The sequence below is a fragment of the Pinus tabuliformis genome, chromosome X, assembly GCF_031772625.1.
Source record: "Pinus tabuliformis cultivar Carrire ecotype Pingquan chromosome X, CPIR1, whole genome shotgun sequence".
Classification (NCBI taxonomy): Eukaryota; Viridiplantae; Streptophyta; class Pinopsida; order Pinales; family Pinaceae; genus Pinus; species Pinus tabuliformis.
The window spans coordinates 936,423,128-936,429,127 of NC_142308.1; the positions used below are offsets into that span (position 1 = coordinate 936,423,128).

Genomic DNA, 6,000 nt, shown 5'->3' on the forward strand with positions numbered 1-6,000 from the left:
TTTTTGAAACCTTCTACAAGATTCTTGGAATCTATTAATCTCAATTAACCTAGTTCAATTCAAAAATATTCACTATTATTAAATATATTTAATTATTTATTAATATATTTAATTAATTACTAATTACGCCGTAAGGCATTTCCTTTGAAATAAACCCCCAAAATGCCTTTCTGTCCTAATAGTAGCCATCAGATCTATTGTTAGACGATTGAACAAAAATCAGTCGTCTAAGTTAATAAAAAATGTAATAAAACGTTAAAAAAACCTTAAAAAAAGTTAACGTATTAGTCATTAGTTAATATATCAGAATGAACCCTTCCTGCGCATGGATATCTGCGTTTGATGCAGAGGATGGCGGGGGTGTTGAGGATGGTGAGGCACCTGCAGAGAAGGGAGAAGGGTTTGGACGAGGGTTTGCACATTGCTAAGTTTCAGGCTGGAATCATCCCTGTTCAATACAGAGGGTTTGTGGATTTTGTCTGTATCTGCTAGCTTTAGCATTGTTTAGAGTTTCTTGATGTGGGTTTCTAAATACACCCTTGGAGTCCAGTCAAACAGAATAGTATTTGGGGCTTTTGTTATTAGTACACTAGATATGACCATCTCAAAACAATTGTCCTTGGGCCATTTACCTTTTTTTTCTTAATATTTTAACTTATCCATGTTGATTATAGTCTGCAGATAGAACTCTGGATTCACCAGACCTTGTGAATGATTATTACTTGAACCTATTGGACTGGAGTTTGAACAATGTGTTGTCCGTAGCCCTTGGCAATACTATATACCTATGGGATGCTTCAAATAGTTCTATATCAGAGCTTCTGATTGCAGACGATGAAGAAAGCCCTGTTTCTAGTGTTAGCTGGGCACCTGATGGGAGGCACATTGCCATTGGGTTGAATAATTTTGTTATACATCTATGGGACTCTTCAAGGTTTTTTCATTCCAATGTAATGGCAATCTCCAAATTTTGACATGGATAAAATTGCAGTTAAGGGCATTGAAAGGTCATCATGCACGTGTTGGTGCCCTTGCTTGGAATGGTCCTATTCTTACGACAGGAGGATGGGATGGGATCATAATCAATCATGATGTTCGTATGTGAGAGCACATTGTTTAAACATACAGAGGGCATGACCAGGAGGTTTGTGGATTGAAATGGTCTCTTTCTGGCCAACAACTTGCAAGTGGGGGGAATGACAATCTAATGTACATTTGGGATTAGCGCATGGCATCCCATAATTCTACCTCTCAATATCTCCACTGCTTAGATGAACACTATGCAGCAGTCAAGGCCTTGGCATGGTGCCCCTTCCAAAGCAATCTTTTAGCATCTGGTGGAGGGAGTGCAGACAGGTCTATAAAGTTTTGGAATATTGACACAGGTGCCTACTTAAATACTATAGACACTGATTCCCAATTTTTTTCATTACTCTGGAATAGGCATGAACGTGAGTTACTGAGTTCACATGGATTTAGTGAGAACCAGTTAACCTTATGGAAGTACCCATCTATGGTGAAGATTACTGAACTTATAGGTCATACTTCTCGAGTTCTTCATCTAGCACAGGTATGGAAATTGATTTATTTTTATGAGTACTTATGCATTCATCTTTCATTTTATGAATGGATTTGTCCTAATGATCCTTCTTATGCCTTACCTCTTCTGAGCCCTGATGGGTACATAGTTGCATCAACTGCAGCAGATGAAACACTCAGGTTTTGGCAAGTATTTGGAGTTCCTGATACCTCAAAAAGGGCAAAGAGTAAAGATGAAAATGGGGCTTTCAACAAGTGTCATACTTACATCCGCTAATAAGCATATTTCTATATTTATGAAATGAGGATGTTTAACTCAAGGTAGTAATTAAATGTTCTGTTTTCTATTTCACATAGCTCTTCTACAGTCTATTGGATTGCCATGGAGCGTGTTCCACTTTCTTCAATGTAATATGCTACAGTTTCTTCTTTCTTTCTTCTCGTATACCATGAACTTTGAATTTATCTTTTGTGAAACCTGATGGAACAATGTTGCAACAACTTTTTGAGACAAGAACCACTCCTTCAGTTGCATCGTAAAAATTAAAATGGTTTTGGCAAGTCTTTGGAGCCCCATATTCTTCAATGAAGGTTCTGAAAATGATACATTATGAGTGTAAGCAAGTATGTCATTCACATCAACAAAGAAACCTCCATGCCTCCTCCACTCTTGGAATGATTCACATTCTACAAAAAGCCTTCACGCCTCTACTCAATCTTATAGGTAATTCTTGAATGATTTATCTTCTTCATTTTGCTATGACACACTTATTATGTAATTTCTTACCTGAGATAAATTCTATATCTATATTGTTATAGAATTTTAGTTCTGTATTTATATTGTTATCTCATTTGTATAATTTTTTTGTAATATTTTACATTCTACCGTAGTTCAGTTCCTTAGGCTTGCAAAATTCATCTCTCACATATATTCATTCAAGAGATCAGTAAAGCATTTTTTAATAGACATTAATCAGAAAAATAGTCACATACATAGGTGCTTGAAACTTGAAAGAACTCCATGAATTACCCTGACTTGTGGCTACAAATCTCAACCTTACAAAAATATTGACTGCGACAGAAGAACTGAAAAACTGACTAAAGACATCCATGCATAAGAGGTATTGATGATATAGCCATGAATGAGTAGACACTAAATTGAGAGCTTCTAATGTGCTGCTAGGACAAGCGATATTCATCATCATTTGTTGTGCCCCTGTTGCAAGATCCTGTCTCATGGAACTGTTGGTCTGATCAGTTATCTTTGTCCTCTGACACCTTACATATTTTGAATGTTTGTTAAAGTTGTTCATTCTCATTGGTTCTATGATCTATCATGTCATTCCTCCCATTTTCTGGTATCTGTTATTGGTCTGTTGGACTGATCAACCATATTTATCTTTTTTTATTAAAACAACCATATTTATCCTATATTCATCTTATTCCAAAATTAGTTTAAGTTGTGGCTTTTTTGTTTTGTCTGATTTCCATCCGGTGCCTATACTTAGATTTGAAACTTCGCTGTTTGTGTTAATTGTTGTGACTGCTTTCTCTGGGACCCTTGTCAGATTTTTGCCTCTCATACTGTCTGCCCCACTAATTGATATTTTTTCTAGTACTAAAATTTAACATACCCACATGTATTTTCCAATACCTTTCTTTATGCCAAATAGTGTGGGTTTCAGTGCCAATAAAGTAGATTAAGTTCCATCATGGTTTCATCAAATTATTGCCACTTTCCAGTACATTTTGGTAATGAATTCATTTATTGATGAGTAAGAAATAACTAGATGAAAACCTTGTTTTCCCTATTCGTAAAGTTCTAAGGTAATTGAAAGGAGATACTTGTCAGGTTTCTTAAATTTAATGTGGCAGCATTTAGTCACTTAGTTTTATTCAGAGTTTGAAAATGATATGTAATTTATTATGCATGGCTGATTGATACTTAGCAAGTTAGCACTGCATTTTCCATATGTCTAACAAATGATTTTTGAAATTTTCATCCTTTTAGTCAACAATAAAGGGGATAATGAGGTATCAACAATGAATTCTGTTAAGGATCAATGGAAATCATTAAGATGAAATTCTAGTTTTGCCTCTTTTTAAAGGTACCTCCTTAGGCTATTTAAATGATATACTGTCAGGTATTTTAAGCTAATGTAGCAGAATTCAGTTAATCACAGAGGCTGAGTTTTCAGCTACTGTCTAATTTGTTATGCATGGTTATCTGATACTTAAGACTGCCATTTAATATGTGTCTAATGCTGATGAATTGCTTCTATTACTCAGTAATAATTGTTTTATTGCAGTGCATCCTTCTGAATCAAAATCCTAGGCAAGGCATAAGGAACATGGGATCGTGCCAACATTCTAAGATGCACATGGATGGATTCAAACTCTCAACAGAAGAATCATACAGAGAAGACTAGCATGGTCCCTCCATTGCATTTTGTATTATGGTGCGCTTGTTTGTTGGTTCTGTACTTAGCTAATCGCACTACAATTTTGCAGCACATTTGACTTTTTAAGTAGCCCTTGTTGATACATCTATGTGTCATCTTTATATTATTTTATCATTTATGGCATGAGTTGCCTTGCAACTTCAAGTTCTTGTATTGCATTCTTCCGTCACTGTTACCTGATTGTAGCTCTTCGTTTCTGGCATGAATGATCAATATTTATTGATGTCTGTCACATTATTTTTCTCGGCATTTATAAATGCCAATAGTAGAGTGGACATTTTTCCACCCTTCAACTTGACTGTTGGAAATCAACTTGACACTCTTCTACAATTAGTGTTTTAGAAATTGGCAATTACCAAGTGATCCATAAACGGTAGGCCTGCTTGTCTGTCTCGCCAACATGGTTCCTTCTTTGTGGAATTAAAAATGTACGTCTTTGTAATCACTATAAAACTAAGTTCAAGCTTCTTCCAGATCATCCCGTGATGAATAGCTCTGTTCCAGATCTGGTTTCAAGGCTACTTTTATTTTTTTATGGATTGAAATTTAAGGAAAATATGGGTTTACTGTAGCATATGAATGGGATGCATCCAAGCATTGAAATTTCAGAATTTGGGTTTATTGTGCATATGAAATGGAATGTGTTCATGCTTTTGAAATTTTACTTAGAGAAAAGAAAAGATGGATTTGGTATTGCACATGAATGAGATGTATTCTTCGTATATGCTTGGCCATCTATAGAGGTTTCTTGATTTTGGGTAATTAACTTAACCTCTTGATTTTGGGTAATTAACTTACTGTAAAATGAAATAAGACATTCAATGTGTTCCTCATCACCAACATTGGTGGAGCAGGCGACGTTGATAGCTGTAATCCGGATTGCCTAAAAAATTTGCAAAATTTTCTTAAAATTATGCCAGAATTTCTATTATTTTCTGGGCGAAACCCTAGCCTCGTTAGACTACGGAATTGTGGATATTACAAAGTGCACTTCTATGGCCTCTGCTTTTTTATTTGGCTTGGGATTCTAAATCAAGTGTGCAACGGAGTTCTTCCAAAAGGGTTGGATTTTCCATTCCTGGATAGTTTAACATTATGTTAAGTACGTGTGCAATAGAATTCTTCCAAAAGGGTTGGGTCATCCATTCTTGGATAGTTTAACATCGTGCCCAGTTCTCTCAAAGATTCAGGTTTTAAAGGCAGGTTCTATTGTTTATCCAGTGCAGCTTCATAGTTTTAGTTCCGTTTCTAAGGTGTCTTTCCACCTAATTTTATAAGTTCAGACCATGCCATGCTTCCTCTTTCCTTTAGCTGTCAAGCCCTAGGCTTTGTGGTTTTATTTGATTGCTTGAGCCTTGTCCTGAGTATAAGAGGGAAAACCTCTTTATATCTATTTGGCATCTACGAGAAAGGAAAATGTGTAGGGCTTGACACTTTCATCCTCAAAGGGTAGCAAAGATCTCCTCCAAAAGAGGAAGATATGAGGAGCAACCTACCAAGCAAGAGGAAGATATGAGGAGCAAACCAAAGAAGCATGTGGTAGACAGAATGGGCACCTTGCTCAAAACTGGAGGCAGAGTGGGAACCCAAAATAAAGAATAGGAGAATCCCCAATGTATCCCCCACAGACCCATTCCCCTGAAACTTAAAACAGAGAATTGGGACGTATTTTAACTAGGCTGCATTGGACTCTCATTCACATTCATGATGACCAAGCTAGCCAGTCTATACTTGGTTGAAAATGTGTTATGAGGCAAAACACAAGCACACTGAATGGACCATCAATCCTGCAAATGAAATTTTGGAGAATGGAGCTCTAATGAAAGACTAGAAGGAAGAAGTGGAATTAAGGGTGTACAACTTGAGGAATCTCATCATGCGTGTATCCCACTGAGATGAGAAAGACAAAGAAGCCATCCTACAAATAGAGACAAAACAGAGTACATACATTGCAAACACAGCACTGATAGAGAGAGAAGAATGAAGCAAAAAGGACCGA

At 36.4% G+C, this 6,000-nt stretch overlaps 1 long non-coding RNA gene and 1 pseudogene across 1 annotated transcript; both read left to right on the plus strand.

The window, feature by feature from the left end:
* The first annotated feature begins 351 nt into the window (after positions 1–351).
* LOC149142765 (cell division cycle 20.2, cofactor of APC complex-like) lies at positions 352–1,816 on the plus strand (annotated as a pseudogene).
* Positions 1,817–2,081: 265 nt separating this feature from the next.
* On the plus strand, positions 2,082–3,889 carry LOC149142766 (uncharacterized). Its single transcript, XR_016265028.1, has 2 exons — positions 2,082–2,263; positions 3,849–3,889. It is a non-coding gene; the product is annotated as an uncharacterized LOC149142766 (long non-coding RNA).
* Positions 3,890–6,000: the final 2,111 nt, after the last annotated feature.